We start from the raw sequence: 25649 nt of genomic DNA, 5'->3' as shown, positions 1-25649 counted from the left end.
TGGACTTCGGGGCCTGAGCTGGAGAGTTGATGCCAAGTCTCAGTCAAGTCACTCATCTCAAATACACACCCCTGTTGCCATAATAGAGCTAGAATTTGGGAAAAGTGGACAGCAATTCCCTCACCTGGGCCTGTGCCAGAGTGGACCACTGAGCTGTTGGGAAAAACCCCAGAGGAAAGCCAGCAACCTCAGATATAAGAAATGAGCGTTGGATGTCGAAGAATAAAGTTGTTGGGTATCCTGATGATGGCAAATACCTTCATTTATTTGATTGTGGAAGTCTCCAAAAGCAGCAGTCAAGAAAAAAAATGGAAAGGGCGAAGTAATAATACCCAAAGAAAAGTTCTGGAAGATATATAGCTTACCTCCCCAGGTGTACTGGAACAGAGAACAAGAAAAGCTGAACAAGCGGTACAATTCCCATTTTGAGCATGTTGGCCAACCAGACAGGGGATGTATATGGGTCGTCAAATATAAGTCATCTGAATTATTGTGAACCTGACCTGAGGGTCATGTCAGTCGTGACACATTTTAATAATTTGCCAGACAGATTTAAAGACTTTCTCCTGTACTTGAGATGTCGAAATTATTCACTGGTTATAGATCAACCGAATAAATGTGCAAAGAAGCCCTTCTTATTGCTGGCAATTAAGTCCCTCACTCAACATTTCGCCAGAAGGAGAGCAATTCTGGAGTCCTGCGGCAAAGAAACCAACCAGGGGAACCAGACAGTGGTGCAAGTCTTCTTGCTGGGCCAGACTCCCCCAGAGGACAAATTTCTGACATGCTGAAATTTCAGAGTGAGAAGCACCAAGACATTCTTATGTGGAACTATAGAGACACTTTTTTCAACCTGTCTCTAAAGGAAGTGCTATTTCTCAGGTGGGTGAGCACTTCCTGCCCAGACACTGAGTTTGTCTTTAAGGGTGATGACGATGATGTTTTTGTGAATACTCATCACATTCTGAATTACTTGAATAGCTTTCCCAAGCACAAAGCCAAAGATTTGTTTATAGGTGATGTGATCCACAATGCTGGCCCTCATCGAAACAAGAACCTGAAGTACTACTTCCCAGAGGTGGTTTTCTCTGGGGTCTGCCCTCCTTATGCAGGGGGAAGGGGATTCCTCTATTCTGGCCACCTGGCCCTGAGGCTGTACAACATAACTGACCAGGTCCATCTCTACCCCATTGATGATGTTTATACTGGAATGTGCCTTCAGAAACTTGACCTCGTTCCAGAGAAACACAAAGGCTTCAGGACATTTTATATTGAGGAGAAAAACAAGAATAACATCTGCTCTTATGTAGATCTGATGATAGTACATAGTAGAAAACCTCAAGAGATAATTGATATTTGGTCTCAGTTGCAAAGTGCTCATTTAAAGTGCTAAAATATATACAGGCTAAATTTTATATAGAAAGACATATCTTCCATAGTTCCCATGTTGTTTTCTCACATTAGGGTAATTTCTGTGTTAAACCATCAGAATTACCTTTAAAGGTAGTGTCCATATGAGGCACTCCAAATGCTTTAGTTTGGCACTTTTGTGACTAGGGAAAGCAGATGATGATAATTTTAATGGAAAATATGGCAGGATGATTGGTTCTCAACTTTCCTACTGGATAGTGGTCATTATTTAAATTTATCCTCCCTTCTCATCTGAAATCGTAAGTTCCTAGAATGTGATTATTGTAAGTTATTTTTAATTGTTCTGCTATATTTATTCCTACTTCCATTATCATGATGGATTTATCCATAATTTGGGTGTTTAGGAACCTAATGGCTACCACAACTTTATTATTCATGACTCAGTGGTTTTGTGAAATGGAATTATATTTATTTTCATGAAATTTGGGTGAATTTTTAAAATTATCTAGAAAATGTACTTCAGTCAAAATTTTCTGCCACCCCACAGTATTTTCCTGTGTTAATTTAATCAGTTAATTTTGCAAAATGAGAATCATATGTGACATATTCAGTTTATCTTCTTGTGGTCTCATGGTCATAGGAGAGAGTGAGTTTAATTTCTCTTGTGTTTGGTTTTCTAGGTGGGATCATAATAATGATCTGATTTTAGTATTGTTGAATATAATGGTTATGGTTTCATAATGGCAAACTGGAAATTGGATTGCCCGTGACAACCATATGGGTTTATGAATTTTCACTGTGGATCAGGAAAGCATAGTGACTTTTGAACTTGGAAGTGAAAGGTTTTAAGTTGTAGGCTTTTTCTTGCCTGGTCTGTCAGTTTGAAACTCCAGGATTCTATTCTTGCCATATTTTCACATGCTGCTTATGCAAAATTATTATTCTGAGTAGCAATTACTTCCCTTTATCAGTGTAGAAGTGCCTGTGTTTTTATTTATTGTTCAGATCAAAGACCAAAACATTTTCTTAAATATATTTTGTGTAATATTTTATTTGTATACAGTATTGTTGGTGATATATTTAACTAGAGCATGATATTTTAAATGTTAAGGTAAAACATATGTTAAATAAAGCTAATGGTTATTTTTGAATTTTAAAATTTGGGTTTTTGGGTGGAGTATGAACTACTAGAGTTTAAAATTCTGCCAAACTATTGCTTATATGTACTATTTATAACATACTTTCTTGAAATATTTTTGTGTTTTTAGAGATAAGAATTCTTATTATATGCAATACTAGGGACTGTAAAAAAAGTGGAAATAAAGTCACCCTATTTAAAAAAAAAGAAAAGAAAGCAGAATGAATTGGACAAAATTTCCTATGCTTATATATAAATACACAACCAGTTTAACTTCACATCATGTACAACCAAAAGAATGGGATCCTAATTGGAATAGGCAGCACTCCATGTGTGTATAATATGTCAAAATACATTGTCTTTTCATGTGTATCTATCATGTATACCTAAACACAACAAATAAAAAAATTAATGGCAATGTCAACAATAACTTCTAGGTGTTAAATATTTCTCAAAGTTATCCTTAAAAATAGATACTATTCTCTCAACTTAGAGCATTTAGGCAACATGCTTAAGATTAGGAAGCCAAAATTTTTATATGTGTCTTTCTTACACTAATAACTTTATTGTGTGGTTTTACATATTCCTATCTTCTGTAAAAATTTCAAAATATTTTTGTTTGATTTTGTTCTATACAAAATTTAATATTTGTGTTGTAATTAAAAAATAAATTTGTGAAAGTATATACATGATTTTACTTTCTTTCAACATGTTTGCATGGAAAGGTAAAAGATCAGAGTACCCTTTTTTGTATCACTGCATGGGAAAAATTCAGTAGAAAATAAAATTTACAAGAAGGAATTATTTCATTGAAGATCCTTCCTATAGGCTTAATATATTTGTATACAATTAATCTGATTTTATAATTATTTCCTATATTTGGTCTGGGTCCCATGTTTATTATTTAAAGATACTTTGACTATATGTAGTAAACATTCTTGTTTTCTTTTTAAATTACTGTCATTATTCACATTAATGTTGCACTACTGCCATCTTGTGAGTGCTCAGTGGTTCTACTATCCTGTGACAGCCATTGCCAAAGTGCATAAACTGACAGATTGTAGGGATCAGCAAATTACCATTGATCATAATGAAGACTGTAATATTCAATAGTACTTTGAAAAAAAAGTGATGATTAATTTGAAAAGGCTTTAAATAATTTCAGTATGAATTTCACATGGAATCAGTTTTAGCTATCTTGGCAATAAATTTTACTTTTTTGTATATATACATATAACATCTGAATTAGTGTACATTAATACATGTCACAAAAAACTTTGCTATACATAATCAAAATTTTGAAGCATAAACCTTAAATATTTAAATATTACAATTGTAAAATAACAATTTTATCAAGGTTTCTTGTGGCAGAGTAAATAACTGAATGGCTATAGTGAGGGAATTTTGTCAGATGCAAAAATTTATTTATTTTGGGATGGTGTATTTTAGGCATTCTGAGGAATATGGTTATTTGTGAACCACATGCATGAGTTGTACATGTTATTTCCAGATATAAAGTAAGTTTTACACCATGGCTATTTAAATACAATAATGTATGCACCATTTGTGCACCCACCTCTGAAAACAACAACAACAAACTTTTTAATATCTTGACATATCTGTACTTCATTACAGTTGGAATTTTAGATTTCCAAAGTACCAAATAATATTTATTTTAATATATTCACAATTTTAATGAAAAGTAAATCTTGTACACTTTTGTTCTATTCTACAAAGTAGCATGGTTTATTTAAGAAAGAATATATGACTACAGTGAGAATAATATTTTCTTAGTATGTATAACACTAAATGAAACAAAGGCATGGAAACTATTTTACATACTTGTAGTATCTGACAAGGCAATACAGGTAATTTGAATTTTAATTTTTTCAATATTTGGTCACAAATCTCAAACAATTAGAATAATTAGATATTTGCTTATCGTTAGGGTCACAACATTAAAGTACACTAACAAATCATCAGTTTTTAAATTAATAGTGCTATAAATTATTTTTATATATTTAAAATCAATAGTATTCTTGCACATCAGTTTTTTCCTATATTTTTTTTCTCAAATACTGTGAATCTTTTTTTTAAAAAAATATGATCTTGATCCACAAATAAAATAAAATTAGGATCTTTAGAATACATATTGAATTCAGTCTGTGGTTAAACTAAATTTAACTATTTAGAATAAAGAGATTACTCAATAAACAATTATATCTATTTGGTCAATTGCAATAAGAAAGAAGGATAAAAGGAAAAATGTAGAAGGAAAAAGAAATGAGGAAAGACAGAAATAGAAATAGAAGAAATATAAAGAGGAAAAATTTAAAATATTTAACACTGACAACTTGTTTTTTTCTTAAAAAAAGAGAGAATTTTTAATATTTATTTTTAGTTATTGGCAGACACACATCTTTGTTTGTATGTGGTACTGAGGATTGAACTCGGGCCGCACGCATGCCAGGCAAGCATGCTACCGCTTGAGCCACATCCCCAGCCCTGACAACTTATTTTTTGCAATTAGTATTTGGATTATATTTATGTGTAAGAGTTTCAATAACTTTCAAATTTATTATGAAAATAAATGCTAAAGCATCTAAAATATATTTTGTTTCATAAAGGTAATATTGTTTTATTTGTTTGCTCATTATTCTCAAAAAGAACAACCTAAGGAAAAGAATTGAAGTAAAAATAATTGTCTGAGGCACATTACTATAAATCACTGATGAGCCCAATGACTTTGGAGAGTAAAGCAAAACTAAGTCAATAGCTGGCTATTTTAAATATGTGACTTAGGAGAAATTGAGAGAATTAAATGCCATCCAATTTCCTCTTCAGAGTGTGCACCAAAGGAGGTTATCAATGATATGCCAAAGTGCACAATTACCAGAATGCATTTGCTTTCTCTATGTAGTTTTCTTTCTTGTTCTGTTCAATTAGTTAAAATTTATTTTCCTTTTCCTTTCTTTTTTATTAGCCTGTGAAAAATAATCAATGCAGACTTCCGGCTCTCCTATTTAGTTTTCTTATAATGCAGAGTTCCTGGAAAGAGGTTAATTTACTTTGAAGATAATTACAAGTCCTTTCTTACTTTCACATAGAAATGTACAAATGTGACTAATACATAATTGGTAACAAAACACTACATAAATTCCCTGAGATTTTACCTTAAAACATCCAAGAAGCAAATAATAATTGAAAAGAGTAACACTACATTTGTTGATTGCTAAATATGTCTTATTTGTTAATCAAGGGGGCAAATTTGACTTGTTAAACTTGTTTTCGTTAATGGCTGACCACCAAATAGCAATTTTTCATTTTTTATAACATCAAATATTTCTTTTTTTTTTAAAGAGAGAGTGAGAAGAGAGAGAGAGAGAGAGAGAGAGAGAGAGAGAGAGAGAGAGAGAATATTTATTTATTTATTTATTTTTAGTTCTCGGCGGACACAACATCTTTGTTGGTATGTGGTGCTGAGGATCGAACCCGGGCCGCACGCATGCCAGGCGAGCGCGCTACCGCTTGAGCCACATCCCCAGCCCTCAAATATTTCTTAATATATTTAAAATAATTTCTTTTCAGTAAAAAAGCCACTAGAAATGAGTTCTGTCATTTTAAAAAGAGGCCAAAGGACTCCCGACCATGACATTCTTCAACTCATAAGGTAAATATTCCTTTCATTTTCATTTTTCTATTGTACAATTAAAATTATCAGATTATTTGTAAGAAGGTCCTTTAAATAAATGTTTTTTTTTTTTATTCAGCATAACATAATCACTACGCCCCAACTTCCCAGTGTTTTTTTTCTCACTAATTTAAACAATTTTTAAGGAGTCCCATTTATCTGAGGAAATAACTTCAAGTAAATAGCCAGCTTCTCTAGCCATGGATGTCTAACTATATGAAAAATCCCCAGTTGATGATTTGGCCTCTAAAATTACAGGTAGGGACTACAAAATATATAGAAAGTTAACTTATACAAGACAGAGTTTATTCTCATTAGAGCCTTTGGAACTATCTGGAAACATTTGAATTGAGCGAAAATTCTTCTTAGAGCAAATTACAGAACCTATTACCATTTCTATGATTGAGCAGGCAGATGAGTTTTAACTATGCTTAGCTGCCTGATAAGTTCCTCAAATGAAATTTTATCTTATTTTTGCAAAAGGCTTGAAATTACTTCCAGTAATAAGTGAGGCTCATCAGTTTCTATTTATACTTCTTTAATATTTAAGCCTGTGATGGGCATCAGTGCACTAAGCGTCCTGCAGAGATTCACAATCTAATTTACATGTTGACTCAACCTAGACTGGCATTTGTGATAATGATCCATGGACCTTTATACTCTTTACAAAACTCCCTAATAATACACTGGCATTTGTTTGTATAGAAGGTTGCACTTTATGGTGTTTTAATTGTCACTGTACATTATTGTCTTTTTAATTACTTGAGGGCATATATGTTGGACATGCTATGATTCTTTATCAAAAACTGAAAGAAAAATATTAAATGGTGATTATCGTTGTTCCTCCAACACTGCAGACCTAGATTTGTTACATAATTTACTACCCACACTACTGTTAAATTTCTTGATAAACATTTATTTCCACTGGAACTACTTAAATCTTATTTTTTTGTCACTACCTTTCATTGAAAATGCTCATTTTTAAACAGGTAACAAATTATCTTGTGTGATTTTTATGCTGTGGGTAATACCACAGGGACCACAAAGTTAATTGTCTAAAGTGACAATGAACAAAAATAGTTGTTTATGCATGATGCACCCAAACTTTTGAAAGATTTTCTATAATGTAATTTTAGCACTAATTATAGAGATCAATAAAGATGTTAGGCTTGCAATTTTTAGATATAATTAGTTCAACAGTGATAATAAGCTAGAGAAAATAGCAAAATCATGTTCTGAATATGGGCAAATTAATTGATTAAACATACGCTTTAATTAGGGCATCAATACTGTATTACTGCCCAATATTCTTTTTACCATGGGAATGGAAAACAAAGAGATAAACAACTGTTGTTTCCATTGTGATAATATTACAAACATTTTTTTACTAATAGCACTTCATTTAAATGTATATATTTAGGGAATAGGATCATCTCTATCTATCTCTCTCTCTCCGCCCCCCCCCCCACACACACATACACACACACACACACACACACACACACACACACACACACACATTCATCAATAATATGCTACTATAAAGCAATGTAGAATATTGAGACATCCTAGGCACCAAGTTATAATTCATGACAAGTGATTCTGGAGACATCGCATACCACTAGAACTACCATTTCTCAGCACCTGAAAGTCAAAGCTAACTTTTATAAATCCTGTCACAAGTACTGAAAGTCATGTTCTTCTGGCATAGTTTTACTTATACTCTAAATTAGTATACCAAATGACATAACCAGCCCATGATTATCAGGTTCAAATACTATTTCTGTTTCCACACTGTAATTTCATGATTAAATGCTGCAATCTTTGAATATATCAATATGTCATACTTTCTTGTGAATTGACAATGTTACTGGAAACCCACACATTAATATTCTAATGGATCTTTGATCAGTTGAAATTTCTTTGATTATTACATTCATTCTTTTTCTCTGGTGATAATCTTTCTCTTAATGTCTATTTCTGTTTAATACCACCACTGAAGATTTCTCTTGGTATGATTATTCACACTTAGATTTTAACTAATCTGATCTTTATTTTGAAAGGGCATTTTAACAAGGCTCACAGAATCAGTTGGAAGGCAGACATTGTTTGTAGCCCTGGAGTAGGATTGTACTTGTTGATATATTTCCCTTAACAAGGATAGGAATTTGAGGAAACAGGATTAGGATTCGGGGAATTTTCTACTGCTATATGATCAGGGAAGAAAGGTCAGCATTAGAAAAATCCCTTTATTCTTTATCCTTAAAATCTGTGAGATTCTAGCATCTAAATGTGTGATTCTATATGTTTCTTATCATAAAAAAATGTTATACTCATACATTGCTTTTTGCTACAGAGAGAATCAATCTTCGTAAGTTTATCTTCTCATAAATAACATGGTCTAGGTAAGTATCCTACCACTGGACTACATCCCGAATTATAACATTGTTATATTGTGTACAACTACAAATATATAATTACTATAATTTCACTAGTATGTGTAATTATAAGGCACTAACAAAAATAGCAAATTTATCAAAGAACCACAGTTACAAATAATTTAATGTGTTAAAGTAAATGAATTTAGAACAAGTATCAAAACTGAATGAATGGGGCTGGGGCTGTGACTCAGTGGTAGTGCACTTTCCTAGCATGTGTGAGGCACTGGATTCAATTCTCATCACCACATAAAAATAAATAAAATAAAGGTCTATCAACAACTAAAAAATATTTTAAAAACTGAATAAATGAATGAATGAATGAACAAATTATATGGTTTGAGAATATTTGATTTTAATTGAAATATTTGTCCTTTTTCATTAATACCGTATTTGAAGTAGCTGTGAATAAGTGTATTGCTTTGTTTTATGCTATTTGGCCTATCTGTTTTTATCTTCCTTTTTTCCCCCTTCCTTTTGAATCAACTAAATTTTATCTTTTATTACATTTCTTTCCAGTTACATGTTAACTTTTCTTGTATCTGTGTATTATTATACATATTTGTTTATTTATCTTTCTTGATCATATCATGAATTAGAATATGCATCTTTGTCAATCTATTTTGATTTAATATTTTTATTCTTTATGTAAGAATTTTTAGCAAAATCCTTCCATTTATGTTGTTATTTTTTGTTCCTTATTGATATCCACTTTGCTTTTCTCTGTCTTGTAATCTGACAACGTGTTGTCATTTTTTTTTTCTTTAAAGAGTCACCTCTTTTAAAAGCATTTTTAATAGAAAATTTTAATATTTACTCACATATTTCCTGTTTCTGGTGTTTGATTTCACTAGTGGAAATTTTTTCTTAATGTTTGTGGTAAGGTAAACCTGCCTCTGGTGAATTATGCCAACTTTATTTAGCTAAAATATTCGTATTTTAGCATCATTTTTGAAGGATACTTACTGGCTTTGCATTTTAAGTTGATTGCTTTTTCTTTTCTTCTCTTCCAAACTTTACATGTGTTTTGATTTCTTCTAAGGAGAAAAAGCAGACATTCTTATAGCAATTTTGATTACTTATAGTATTTTATAGTTACCTTTTAGCATCCCCCAAATTAACTATGGAGTGCATAGGCATGCTTTTGTTTATTTTGGTCAGGGTAAATTTTAATCTCTAAGATACTATTTTTCCATATAATTAATATGAAAAATGATTTACTTATGTGTTATTTGGGCTACAACTTCCCTCTCTTTTTTCTTTCTTTCTTTATTTTGAGATATTTTTATATTGTCTCATAGGACATTGGGACATTTTATTTTATTTAAATCATTTTTTCTTCTTTATTCAAATTTGAATAATTTCTGTTCTTGATTTTATTTTTGGTAGCATTTTATTCCTATCTAATCTTTTGTAAGTTGGCCCAGTGAATATTTTATTACAGATTAGTTATAGGAACTATAATTAAATCTCTTTTAGTTTCCATTTATTTATTGAGTTAGCTCAAGTGTTCACTTAGTATATAAAACTTTTACTTTGAATGCTTGAACATACACATAGCCCCTAAATTATAATGGTACTTATGAATTCTCTGCATTAGAATAGTGACAGGCTCTAGACATTCAATAGAAATCATAGTTTGATTTTTGAATTTTGATCATTTTTTCTCAGGTTGGTGATGTGTGGTATAATACTCTCTTGCAATGCTGGGCCATGTCAGCAAGTGCCATATTATTACCAGGTTTAATAATAGATATTTGTTAACATACTATGTCACTGAGCTATGATGTTTGGTAGGTAAGGTTATTAACCTAAACACATTTTTTCCTTACTATATTTTTAATTCACTTTTTTTTTGCCAGCACATGCTGAGCTTAGAATGTGACAAAAGACTCGCAGGAAATCAAATGTGTCTCTGTAACTCCCTACTCTCTGTTATTTGGCCACACAGACTCCAAACCAACAGTAGACATGAAATCCAAGCTCTAATTCATCTTGTATCTTGTTCTAGTGATTGTATTTGGGTTCCACCTCTTATACAACGGTCTGTCAAACATTTCTAGGCAAAAAATGGAGGGCTTTATAGAAATTTTTATTTGTGCTTCCTTTCTTTTGAAAAAATTTCAGCTTCATGATATCTTTATAAAATTTTATTGGTGCACATTAATTATACAGAATATACCATTTGATTATGTCATAGTCATATATGCATGTAACACAATTTGGTCAATTTCACTCCCCAGTACCTCTCCTTGCCCACTCCTCCCCATTCTCCTAGAGTCCCTTTTTTCTACCATATGGTGGTCTCCTTTCTGTGTTTATGAGATCCCATCTCCAACTTTTTTATTACTCTAGCTTCCACAAACAAGAGAGACCATAGGATACATGTTTTTCTGTCTGAATTATTTCTCTAAACAAAATGCTGTCCAGTACCATACATTTTCCTGCAAATGAAATAATTCTTTTTTCCTATGGCTGTCTAAAATTCCATTGTATATATACAGATACTGCATCGCCTTTTGTTCAGTATCATAAGCCAATTACTTCATATGCTTTGTCCAGATTCATCTTGTTTATGAAACAGGACATGTCCAATTCATTACTTTGTGACTTTAAAACATTGATATGGATTTCAATAAGTGTCTCCTAAGTATTTTTTCTGAATGTTGTAAGATATTTGGATTTTCCAGTTTAAACAAACCCTTCTATTAAGCAGAATATTTTGAAAGGCATCCTCAAACATCTCATTGTCATGTCCAACACCAATAAGAAACATTCTATAATCTTTAAGATAAAGTTTGAATGCTTAGTTTATATTCACACTCCTTTAAAATTTAAAACTTACTTTCAGTTTTTAGTTTTATGTTACTATTCTCTTATACAAAATATACATTCAAAATATATTAACTAGAAGGCATAGTGATTATTAATTAAGTGTCATAAAGAACTCAAATAAAGAAGAGAGGGATACGAATTATTATGACAGACTGTAGTCTGGTTTTTGTAGGGTGATCAACTAAGGGATTCCTTACAGTCTGTCTTGAAACAAAAATAAATGTAAAGATAGGTAGGGGTTAAAAAAGGAAAGATCATATGATAAAGGTACAAAGAACCAAACTTGGGAAAGAGAACTCAAGGGCAACAACAACAAAAAAAATTTAAATGATACACTGAACTTTGTCAATGTAAAAGTAAATTGAGAACAAAGAATTAATATTAAAACTATATAGTTTCATGGCTAGTTTAATTTTTGAGACATTTGGAGAGAGGAAAATCTTAGATAATTCCTTTACCATGGTAAATTGGCTAAATAGGAAAGCCAAACAAAATAAGAAATATAATACAAGAGTTTTTATTTCCTGGAGTTAAATAAGATTAACCTTCATCATTTTTTTCAAGTCTCAAGGGGATTGTCAGTTAAACTTTTGGAGACCCTTGCTTGGGATATAGAAGGGAGATATAGTTTAGGACTTGAATAGACATGTAGAGACACAAATTTGTCCAAGTTGGTGGTATAAACATGAAAAAATGTCCAAGAAATCAACCTTGAGAAAAACATCATCATCTAGTTGGATGCTGAAGTGAGAAGAGTCAGGATATGATCTGGAAAAAAAAGTTGTCTTTTCAAGACTAATTTTACAATAGCAGGGAAAGAGTAGATAAGAAAGCAACAGTGATGAATACAGGAAATTCTTCTAAGAAGTTCAGTAGACAAGGAGAATCATCACGTGCAACAAACACTCAGCTGAATAATGAGATGTAGATGCAGTACTTTGACTCAGAAAAGTTAAAAAAAAGAAAAGAAAATGATTTAATTTATGAAATGACACTTCAGTGTGAAAATAAGCCCTGTATCAAAGCATCAGCAACAAGCAGGTCAAATGGCAATGACTGAAAACATGTAAGAAAACAAATTTCCCAAGTTCTTTACACACACCTTTAAACTTCCACTCATGATTCAGGCCCTTCTTTGTGTGCTCATCTGACATTCAGTAAAGCTCAGTCTCCCTGACTTATTTCCTTGTCCCTATTCCTTGAATTATCTATCCCCTAGCCTCAATTAGCCTCTTTTTTTTTTGGAGAGTCTTAAGAACTTTAATGTTTCAAATGTGGAAATAAGTGAAAAAAAAAGGAAACATTGAGTTCTGTGTACTCTTCTCCACTTTCATTTAGGCATTCGAAAGAAATTAATAGACAGTATGTTAAATACATTTAAAATAGAAATGCTATAAATAGCAACTTTAACAGAAAAAAATGATCTTTATTTTTAAACTTCAAATTTTATGTGTCTGTTACATGTACCTGGATTCTTTGCATAGAATAATCTCAATGTATACTCAAATGACAACTAAAAATCCATTTCATTAGAAAACTCCATCACTGTTGAAATGAGCAGTGTTATGTCTATGCTTTTCTTTTCAGGTTGAGTATTGACAAAATACTCAACCTGAAAAGAAAAGCATAGAATTTGGACTTGAGCATTGTTACTCCTGCAAAGTGAGCACAGAGAGGTCTAAGAAAGGGAAATTCCATTTTCCCCTTTAATAGAGAGGCACACGTGTTTGTGTGTCTCACGTCTCAATGTGAGACTACACGCACATTACCAGATAACAATACTTTTCCTCTGAGGAAAGGTATCAAAACGTAATTAAAAATTTCAAACAAAAAATAAACAAAATATAGTATAGAGCCTATCATTTGCTCAAAATTTTCTAAGGTTATAAGATAGTCTCACCATAGTAACAGACTCGGTTTTAAAGGTATTTTTATGCTCTCGAGTGTAAGAAGTATGTGTGCATCTAAGTGTGTGTCTGTACTTCTATACATTCTGCTTATCTCTTTCAGTATTAGTTTCTTATTGCTGCTATAACAAATGACCACAATGCACTATTATAAAACAACACAAAAGTGTTATATTATAGACCTGAAGGCAGTACTCTAAGTGGGTAGCTGGCTGTCTTTCTCCTAGGACCTCTAGGGTGAATCTGCTTTTTACCTTTTTCTACAGGCTGTCTGTATTTTTTAACTTATGACCCTAGACCACTGCAATCTCTAGTTCATCATAATATCTCTCCTGCTTTCTTATGATGTCCCTTGTAAATACATTCACTAGCAATATAAGCTAGAAAAATCTCCTCAAATTAATCATATTTTCAAAGCCCCATTTTGCCATTTAACCTATCATTAGATTCAACATTTAGGGTGTGGACTTTTAGGAAGGTGCATTTTTCTGCCTGCCAGATTTTAAAAGATTGAAAGATAATATGTAACAATTTTATACTTGAAGATATGTTTGAAATGCTCAAGTTGTTTTTTTTTTTTCCTAATCAGTTTGAGGTATTAGTCTTTAAGCAAAACTGTTTTTCAGATTTAAAGCTTCCAGAAATTTCTATATAAAATAATATTAAAATAAATGTTGCTCAGTAAAGCCTATTTTTTCCAGATGTTTTTTACTAACTGAATGTTTATTTTCAAAATTAATTACGTTAATATTGATAAGAGTCATCTAATTTACAATCCCATTGTCCTGAGATGACTCATTTACTTCTAAGTGTTTTGTAAAGCCCCATTGCACAGTAATTGTAATTTAATGGCAGGATGCCTTGATTAAACTACCGATATCTGAGGAATGTTCTTCTCTTACCTTTCAATTGTTATTATCTGCAGATGTGGTTATTGGCTCAGGAATACTTTAAAGGTGAGAAGAGCTTCATTAGGAAACCACAGGTTACGAGGCTAGTCATAAACTTGCTATTAATATAACTTGAGGTTAGTGATTTTGCATCCCTGTGTATTACCTTTAATGATATCATAAATCAGAGTAGCTTGGTCTTCAGGCCTTTATTAGAAATTTGATTTCTTTCTGAAAACAAATTTTATTCTTTCTATGACATTTTTGCCTCTATATTTTATAGAAGTTTAATCACGCTTTAGATCATTACTACTATTTTGCACATTTAGTCAGACTGTACGATATTCCCTGTACTTACATTTGACTGACTCCAGCTCAAATATTAATGTAATTCTCCATTAACCAAGAAGTCAAATTCTAGGCATTTAAGTTAACCACTTCAAACCTGGAAATGTGAACAAAGCACAAACTAAAATAAAAAGGTTGAGTAGCTTTTAAGAGTAAAAAATGAAATGTAAGAAATAGTATGAATTATTTGTTTTTAATCAGAATGTTCAGAGGGTTAAATTCCTCCAATTGTAATGTTTTCTTTGGCCATAAATGAATAAGCAACATAAATGCCATGTTTAAACATTATATAGTTTCTTGAAAAAAAACATTAGTTTGTGATTTTTATGGGCCTGATTACAATTCATAAGGAAAAAATGTAGAAACTATGACTATAGTTAATTATTAGTTACACCAAAATTTCTTAGAGTATGTTTCTTATTTTTTAAGCATAAAAATAGTAAGGAAATGAACTAAAGGGTGTGTTAATTAGATTAATTCAATCATTCCACATCATGTTCATGCATCACAACATGACATTTTACCACATATATATGTGTAAATATATTTTTCCATTAATTATATATAAACATATTTTAAAACAAATATTAAAAATGAGAGTATGCTCAAATGGTAAACCTTTGCAGTTTAGAATATTTTAGAATGTTGTACAACTTTATACTATATCACATACTATGATAGTCATATAAATGGTATTGAATAATTCTTCTATTTGATTGTAAATAAATTGAAGACTGCATGAATTTCTTTAATCTTTGATTTTCCCATATTTAACAGAATGTCTAATACACATTTGATAATTTTAAATATTAAATTAACTAGTAAAATTATGAAATACTAATATTATATACAAAAGAGATATTCTTCAATACATTTTAGAAATATAATAAAAGCAGGAAATTGTATTCATTATTAAAGCTTTCTTTAATTTTTTTCTTTTACTTTTTCTTTTTTTAAATTTCTGGACAGAATGATTCAGGGCCTCTTTTTACTATGAAAATTTCTTGAAGAACACTAGTTTCCAATCCTCTATTTACTGGAGTCTGCTCATTGCAGGAATTTAAATTCAGCTGGTCTGTGATGGACCACAAGCGTATGAATTATTTTATTTTATTTTTTGAGGGTGCAGTACTGGGAATTGAACTCAGGGGCACTTAACCACTGAGCCTCATCCCCAGCCCTATTTTGTATTTTTTAGAACCAGGGTCTCATTGAGTTGCTTAGCAGCTCACTTTTGTTGAGATTGGCTTTGAACTCTCAACCCTCTTGCCTCAACAGCCCCAGCCACTGGGATTATAGTAGGTATGTGTCATGATCTGCAGATCAATTATGTTAAATTTTCACAGTTATTCTTATGGTTTGCTTGAAAACAGCTATTCTTAGACTTAAAGTACAATAATTAGCAAAACATCTGGCACTACACTGAAAAAAATTGACATTATAACTAAGATTTATCAAAGGAGTTACACCCTAGATTAGGGAATCAAATTTACTAATGTGGACTCTCATTATCACAGTCTCTTTATATAAATCATTTGGACACATTTTTTTTCTTATTAAGATCATTATTGATAAAAATGTTCTTGAAATTTTTATGGTTGTTACCTATTAATCATGATATCATAGAAGATGGAGGTATTGAAAAGAATGTGTGTAGTTTGCAACAATTCATACTCCTTCATCACTTGTATTAATTTCCCTTTGCATTGCAATAACAGACCAATTTCAATAAAAATATAATGTAGAAGTATAGAAATATTTCAAATATTACAATAATGGTATCTTTGAACATTTTTTGAATTTTTTTATTGGTTGTTCACAACATTACAAAGCTCTTGACATATCATATTTCATACATTAAATTGAAGTGGGTTATGAACTCCCAATTTTTACCCCAAATGCAGATTGCAGCATCAAGTCGGTTACATATCCACAATTTTACATAATGCCCTATTAGTAACTGTTGTATTCTGCTACCTTTCCTATCCCCTACTATCCCTCCTCCCCTTCCCTCACATCTTCTCTCTCTACCCCATCTACTGTAATTCATTTATCTCCTTGTTTATTTTCCCATTCCCCTCACAACCTCTTATATGTAATTTTGTATAGCAATGAGGGTCTCCCTTCATTTCCATGCAATTTCCCTTTTCTCTCCCTTTCCCTCCCATCTCATGACTCTGTTTAATGTTAATCTTTTCTTCCTACTCTTCCTCCCTGCTCTGTTCATCGTTGCTCTCATTATATCAAAGAAGACATTTGGTATTTGTTTTTTAGGGATTGGCTAGCTTCACTAAGCATAATCTGCTCTAGTGCCATCCATTTCCCTGCAAATTCCATGATTTTGTCATTTTTTAATGCTGCGTAATACTCCATGGTGTACTGTTCACCCCAGATCCATGTCAGCTCAGCATTGCCTAGTGATCCTGAGCAAACAGAATTTAGACTGTTTAGGACTCCCTATGCCCGCACAGCTGAAGAGGTCAGAGACTTGATCTCTCCGCGCCCGCAGCCATGTTCGCCATTCTCCATATCTTTGAACATTTTAAAAGTCAAATATTTCCTTTGAGTCCTATCTTCCTCTGTATTATGACAACAAAGATTTCAGAATGATTCACATTCTCTTCTGTGCTGCTGGTGCAACAATCCACAGCCTCAGGAAGTGTGGATTGAGAAGATAATTCAATGGCTAAAAATTTATGGTAGTCTTCTTCACAGTTTATTTAAACTTTTGAGTTTTTTGAACTAAATTTGCTTTCATCAAATATTTGTTCTGAGGCAAAAAAATGCTTTTTAGTATAGTAAGATATTGTAAACAGCAGTATTTAATTTTAGAGTTCAATTTGCATTTTGTTGAGATGAAAATAAAAAAAATATTTATTGGTTGATTATCTTCTTACCACATTTTCACAATGTAAATTACAAATTGGTAAATATAGTTATAGGTTAAATTATCAAATTATTTTGATAAGAAATGTCATGACTAACTTAATCACACACTACAAAATTATCTTCAAATATTTGTTGATATACTTCGCCTTCACACTTTGAGGATATCTTACAAATCTATTACAGTAAATTAATACCATATTTTCTCTGTTTCCCAACCATTTTATCTTTAAATGAAAATTTTTTTAAAGTTTCTGTTCCTCTTTTCCTAAATAAAACTGTGTGTCTGTCTATTTGCATAAAATCACAATGGAATAAAGTCTTTAAAAATGCTAGGAATGTTTGCAAGGAAATCTGTATCACAATATTGTTGTAAAAATAACATATATTAAGAGAAGAACATTCTCTATAAAGTCTAAATACTAAGGCAAGCTCTGCCTTCAATTTTTTAGGATTCTGGAATTCAGCTGAGCACTCTCTTTTCATCTATCTAAATACATTTGGTAAATTGACATGTGATGAGCTCTGTTCACTCCACTGAATTTAAGCACCTTCATTTTAAAAATGATGTTTTGAAGGACCTCTGATATTTATGTCTCTTCCTGTATCTTATAGTTTTATACAATATTCATTTTATTCTTGATGTGATTTTATTTTTCTGACCACTGCCATGAAAGTCTTGATATTTGCTAACCATTTCTAAAGGAAGGGAAAGGATAGTATCCCTTCCTTTGACACACTCATCTCATCCATATGACTTTCCTATTCTGGTCCCAAACATATGCACATTCCTCTGTTTCTAAAATTTTCTACCTATGTTTCTTCAGTAGTATTAGGTAGTCTTTAACATGACAGTATTAGACACTATAATGTAGAAAGATAAATATTTCTACATATTTTACCTGACTGATTTGTTATTTTTTTCATGTGTATGTATGCATACATTAATGCAATGTGCATTTATGTCAATGAAACCGTTCATGTGATTTCTGAATCAAGTAAGTGTAAGTCAAGGAACAGCACAACTGAGCCATGATAGCCTAAAATATAAGTTTCATAAATACGGATTTACTTTATGTATAATAAATCATGGCTTGTTTCATGTTTAATACACTTTAAAATTTTAAGGTAAAATATAGATTATGCTTAAAACACTAATAAATTTCTTCAAATTGTACAGCAAGTTAGAAAGCTTCTTAATGTTTGTAAATAACAGCATCAATAAATGTTTATTTTAATCATTTTTCTTATAATAAATTCAAGTCAAATATATATGTATGGTTTCCATTAAACAAGAAAAATAATTACTTAGTTTTCACATTTTACTTTGATTCCATAGGAATTTGAATCTCATATTGACTCTAAACCTTTCTAGCTTATTGAATTATTTTTCTCCATAGACGATGAATGATGTCCAAAATAAAACTCATTAACTTTTTATTCAATTTATATGTATATTCTTGTGTTTTTTTTCAAACTTTTCCATTGTCCACTCTCATGTGCTCAAAATTTGGATATGTAAAACTTTTAAATACATGTAGCATTTATTAATAAATTTTGATAATATGAATTAGATTCTCTAAGTATATGCATTCTCCTATTATTTTCAGTTTACTTGGACCAAAAGTTCAGCACAAAACAGCTTACAAATAAAGAAAAAATGTAATCCAACATAACAGAAAGTTCAGAGTTAGGTCATCAACCCAATAATAGAATCCCATTCCCCAGATAAGATTACCAGACAATCAGACTCAGCATGTTAATATCTTAATTCAAAGTTTCACAAGTGACTGTGGCAGTCTCATGTGTCACTCACTCAGAAAAAAAAAAAAATCAAAGTCCAAAAAAATTGAAGTCATCTCTATAGTCTTTATTTGTGAAGTGTAAAAAGGGTTTTTTAACAGCTCCAAAATTTCCACTCTTGTCGTTTAGCAATGACTATGTTATGTGTCACTGTCACCAGCAGGGGTGACATTTTTATCACTAGGCAAAATTCCCCTCTTACTTGGAAAGGACCCAGTGTTCCCTGCATCACATGACATTCTGGCATTGAAATAAAGTTTGTACTCATTTATCAAGGGAAAAAGGAAAAAAAAAACAGTGTCTTTTGGGAAGACTAGGATCACATCCATCTACCATCTCCAAGTAACTCTTGTCTTTACCCACTCTGTGATTTAACTCAGCTATGTCCTTCTACATGGACATTTGTAAAACTTAGTCTCTATCTATGGAAACTCTGTTGACCTTTTAAAACACAATTGTAATTTTATCATAGTTTTATTCATAAGAAGTCTTTTCTGGGATATTCTTAAGCTACACATACACTAAATTGAAGGCATGATCACTTCTTAAATCCCTCAAATGATAAAGTGAAATTTAAGGAAAGAAAAGCATTTTTTTTATATCTCTTGCAGTATTTAACAGCAAGGTTAAAAAGCATTAAAAGCTGACACATTTTTCTTGTCTCTGGATATCATTTCAGTAGTAACCCAACCACATATTTTTCTTTCACATGATTATTTTCAATTTCTTTTCTTTTCACTGTATATATCCATGATAATAATTTCAATTTTCAATGCTTTACAATTTTATTAATCTAATTTTTAAATAAGTTCCCTAATCTAAGTTGGTTTTCTATATTTCAGACTGTGTAATTGAATTCATCTCTTAATTCTTTTTTAACTTCATGTGTATCTTACTCTTCCTTGATTTTACATTGAACATTTATTTATTGTGTGCCTGATATTGACACATGAAGAAAAGGAGTATATACATCATGTGAAGACAGATTATTAAACAACTAATCACTTTAAAGTATGATGACAATTATGAGAAGAAAATAATTTAAAAATTTTTCTTTTTATATGCCACCTCAATTACTTTTAAAAACAGAGAGATTCTGAGCCCACTGTTACATAAATTTTTATAAAAATATGTTTATAGACACAGCTCTTCAGTTGTTTCTCTCATGGTGCTGCAAAGTTTTCTAACATTTCACTATATTCACTTGGAAAGTTCTCTTGCCTCTCTTCTACTTTTCTGTAGATAAATCATATCTGTCTTAATAACTTCTTTTATTGTTATTAAATTTCCCCAGATTCATATAGCACCAATAGTCAGTATCCTATGACTGAACAATTCAAATAATGATATTTCATATATTTCATTTTTATATATTCAATCTTTAATTAACACTTAGTTTGTTAGCTTCTTACACCTAGAATGATATTTTTGTATTTTTCTTTATTCCACTACTTATCAAATTCAATGTTGAACTTACAGTACATAGTAATTAAAATATTCTTAAGGTTAAACATGAGACTTAAAATTATTTGGTAAAAAGACTCAACTAAAAGCTTTATTACCAGTGTTGAGACTGGTATGCATCAAGCATTAATAATAGGTAGCCTATAAATCACATTTCCCCCATATATGACATAGAAATTTCCTGAGTGTTTGAACAACTTTTGATTCAATTTAATCAAGAAACCTGATAATCATACCTAAACATTGCCCAAAAGTCTTCTGTCAAATTATTTTCCATATTTTCAGAAGATGTCCACGTGATGATCATGTCTTATATTTATTAGTCATTGCTTATTAAATGGTGGTACCTAAATAGAACCTATTTTCCAAATGGGAAAAGTCTTCATTGAATGCAATTTACTTAAAATTAGAAAAAAAATTGTCATTGGAACATTTAATAATCATTTATACATTCTTAAGTATACTATTTCAAATAAAAACACATTTTAGACTTTTTGTTTATTCTGTTGTTGTTTTTTTTGTATTATAATTTTTCTTCTTCCATGTATCTAGGAATAGTTATAAATTTTGTTTCCAAATATGCATTTGGTATTTTTCTTTGTCATTATATTTAACTCTGACTTGGACTTTGGATGATAACTATTATGTAATGAATTGTATCATTGCATAGTCATATATTTTTAGTACTATAATAACAAATTTTAAATCAATATTCCCATAGTTTTCTGTGGCAACAACTTCCTCAGCTTGTGTGATTTTTTATTTTTCTATTTTTCATCTTGGAATGACAATTAACTTTATATATCTAGTATAGTTTTTTAGGCTTTATTTTGTTAGCTGCACAGTAAATTTAGCCTATTACCTAAGTCTCTGTTTTAATGACCATGCCTTTGATTTGATGAGAAAAAACTACTGTTAAACCATACAATTTTTGAAATAACTACATTCTTTCTAAATTCTTCAGACAACTGTATTCTTATTTTATCTAATACAATTAGTACTACCAACTTAATTGTAATATTCTGCCACACATTTCCTTCAGCATTATAGCCAATTAGGCAGCTTTATCTTCTTACAAGTTTTATTTTTCTTATGTGACAGTCTTAGTAAATATTTTTCTAGTATAAGTCATAAAAGACCCATTTTTCCAAATTTCTCTAAGAGTCATTTTGTAGACTACACCTGGGTTTTAAAACCAATGTTACATGTTTTTGATATTTGTTAAGGCAATATCCTACACATTTGTGATAACATATTCATTGTTTTTTATCTATGTTGTAGAATATTATGTAATTATGATTCCCTTTATATTTTTATATGTTTAAATAAAGAGATTCATTTAATAATAAATAATTATAATATGCATAGAAAATGTCAGGAAAGATACAGTGAATTGACCAATGAGGACTATATTCAGGTAATAAGATATACTATATACTTTTACTTATATACTATTATACTGTATAATAATGTTTCCTATTATTGTGTATTGATTATATAGAAATCTATTAATTAATATTATTAATTCTATCACTGACATTTTGAATCTTCTTAATAGGAAGTCTGAAATCTTTGTTTCATGAACCCAATTTCAGACTAGAGAAGCCAATGAAATGTTTCTTGCAATCAAGTTTTCAACATATTCATATATATTCACAATAATGCTGTGTATCAAACTACTCAAAAACTTAGAGACATGCAAAAAATAATAAGCACTTTTTTGCTCATTAATTTCAACTGTTTAAAACATCAACTCGTAATTTATCATAAGTCTGAGCATTAATTGAGCTATTTCTAAGCTGGTCTCATTTGGACTTAAGAACGCTACTGGATCAAATGGATGCTGGAACAGTTAGACAGCTAGGCCTAACTGACATTTATCCTTGAGCTCTTTGTACTATGATAAATTTAGGGCAGCAATCCCTGAGATTAAATGTGTAATCTTCAAGATTACTTAAGAGCTCTTTTCATCATTTCTGCCTCACTTTATTACTCAAAGAAAGTAAAAAGACAGTACAAAACTAAGAGAAGGGAGATGGAAGTATATATTGTGTGGGGAAAGGGTGAAGGTGTATTTTATACAAAATGGAAGGAACTGATTTACTCATGATAATAATACTCTAATGTTGTCTTTGTCCCTGTGTATTTCCGCCCAAATTTTCTTGTGATCTTGTTAATTTCAAATACACACACACACACACACACACACACACACACACACACACTTTGGTAAACTGCTTTATTTGATTCACATGCTCAGCATTTTGATCATATGATCAATGTTTCGAAAGTGTTAGCAATTTAGAAGACTATAAATGAATTCATGCCCCCTTTTGCACTCCAGATATTTTCTTGTTTTTATGTCTCCATCTTTCCTTCTCCTGTATTTTTGTTTCTTTAAATCAGTTTTACTATCTGCTTACCTATAGTACTGAATTTTACAAGGGGTAAACCTTGACTTTGCCAATATTCTTATTGCATATTTTATTTTCTATTTCATAGCTTTCTCCACATATTATTAATTATTAATTATTTATTTTCTCTCCTTTCTTTAGCCTATTGATATTAATGCTTCATAGAATTTTATCTTTTCTGGAATATATTCAATGTTATAAATACTCTTTTAGGCACTGCTTTATCTTCATATCAAACATTTTGCTTCAGCATATATTCATTACTTTTAACTAAAAATATATCCAAATCTTTAATTGTTAGTTCTTCTTAACCCCTAAGCAATATAGAAATATATGATTATGGACAGGTATTTGTAGATTGTCTAGTTATAAATTCATATGTTGTAGGTTTCTTAGTTAATTTGTTAATACTAATCTGTTGAGCACATACTGAAATATTTCAATCTTTTGGAATTTATTGAAAAATTCTGATGTATGATATGGGGTTTTCATTGGGAAATGTTCCATATCATTTTTAAGTTTTATTATTGTTAGGTATACTATGATTAATCAGTTTTACCCATTTTTAATTGAATGAATTAGATTATTTTTGTAAGTAATTCTGGGTATGCTTCTTCAATCATTGAGAGTAAACTTTCCTTTGATAATTGTGAATTTCTCTTTTTATAATTTCAAGTGTTTCTTTTATTTATGTGTTAAAACAAGCTATTACTTGCACTGAAAAATGTACACCTGCTTTGAAATATAATGCATAAATGATGCTCTTCATTTTCAAAACCCATAAAATGTTACAGCATTGAGTAAACTTACTATATGTAAATTTAAGAAATAAAACAGTTGGTTAGAATATTCAAAGATGGAATATTAACTTTGGAAAAAAAATTAACTGCATTAAAATATATTGCATTGCTTCCCTGAAGCAGGTGGGGAAAGGTGCTAACCTGAGCAAGGGTAGAAAATTGTTTTTACTGGAAACTCCAGGTCAAAAAATGTAGGTAAATATGTATAACATTGTAGTTGATAAAAATTGTATTTAAAGAATAGGAGTTACAAACTCAAACTATTGTGTAAATTCTGAATTCAATGAATTTTTAAATGAATGGCAAATATTGGGAACTGAGATTTTCATTCTTATATAAATAAATTGCAGAAAGTCAAAGAAGGGATGTAGAGTTGTAGAGTGTCAGATTAGTAGTCAAGATTCTCTAGAGGAACAGAAACAAGAGGAGATATATATATATATATATATATATATATATATATATATATATATATGATTATATGTCATAAATTATAAATCCTATAATTTTATGATTATAAAAAATGAGATTTGTTAGATTGGCCTGTATGACCAGAAGCTGGATAGTCCCTCAATCACATCTATATGTTGGAGAGTGGTGAAACCAATAGCTACTCAGCCAAGAAGCTGAAGCCTAAGAACAACAGGGATCAATTATGCCAACCCTGTCTAGGACCAAACTTCTGGAAACTCCCTGGAAATTCCACTTTGGAATAATAAAGGAGTTGAAGTCTTATGTCCTTAAATCAATGACAGCACCAACCAAAAACCTGTTCAAGAATCGAGTTGCATATGCTGCTGATTCCTTATTCTTCCAAATTTTGTTCTGTACAGGCCCCCCAAACTATTAGACTGTGCTGCCCACATTTAGGGTAGGTCTCCCCTTCAGTTTGCTGTCCCAAATGCCAACTATTCTTAGAAATATTCTTATCGACATACCCAGAATCCTCTTAAAGTTTAGACATCTCTTAATTCAATCAATTTGACAATTCAGATTAACTATCGCACAGAGTTAGCTGTGGTATTGGAGACACAGAGGAGGTCATGTACAGTTTATTATAGATGCATAGATTAATATATACATTAATACCTCCAGGTGTGTGTGTGTGTGTGTGTGTGTGTGTGAGAGAGAGAGAGAGAGAGAGAGAGAGAGAGAGAGAGAGAGAGAGAGACCTGGTTCTGAATATTTAACATGCATATAGTATACTTTGTCCAACAATAAGGTTTGAAAATAGTCACATTTGTGTCATAAAAAAGTACACCCAGCACCCAGATCTTGGATTCGATTTTATATTAACACACAATAATTGTACTTATCTGTGAAGTATAGTGGGATATTTCAATATGCATATAGCATGTACTAACTGATAAAATCAAAGTAATTAGGGTTTCCATCTCCTTATCAGTTCTTTAATAGTGAATAGAGATGATAGAGGGTGGTTGTGTAATAGGTGCCAAGTGGAAGGAATAAGTTGTGGTGTTCCACAACAGAGTGAAGTGACTACAGTCCACATCTTGATGGTAATAACAGCATTCCCCAGGAAAGGGAGCTAGAGCCCTTCAAAAAACAGCTAAGTGTAGAACTGGTCCATAGAATACACAAAATGAGCCCTTGTGGTGACATTCAGTAAGAAAACTTGCTCACTCCCTCACAGGGATGTGTTG

General features: G+C 31.1%; 1 pseudogene across 1 annotated transcript; it reads left to right on the top strand.

The window, feature by feature from the left end:
• Window positions 1-201: 201 nt before the first annotated feature.
• On the top strand, window positions 202-1393 carry LOC308640568 (N-acetyllactosaminide beta-1,3-N-acetylglucosaminyltransferase 2-like; annotated as a pseudogene). Its single transcript has one exon. The product of its transcript is annotated as an N-acetyllactosaminide beta-1,3-N-acetylglucosaminyltransferase 2-like (transcript).
• Window positions 1394-25649: the final 24256 nt, after the last annotated feature.

Source organism: Spermophilus citellus (assembly GCF_964194105.1).
Source record: "Spermophilus citellus genome assembly, contig: SCAFFOLD_130, whole genome shotgun sequence".
Taxonomy (NCBI): Eukaryota; Metazoa; Chordata; class Mammalia; order Rodentia; family Sciuridae; genus Spermophilus; species Spermophilus citellus.
The sequence above is the reverse complement of the archived record's forward strand: the minus strand, read 5'-3'. Positions and strand labels throughout refer to the sequence as shown.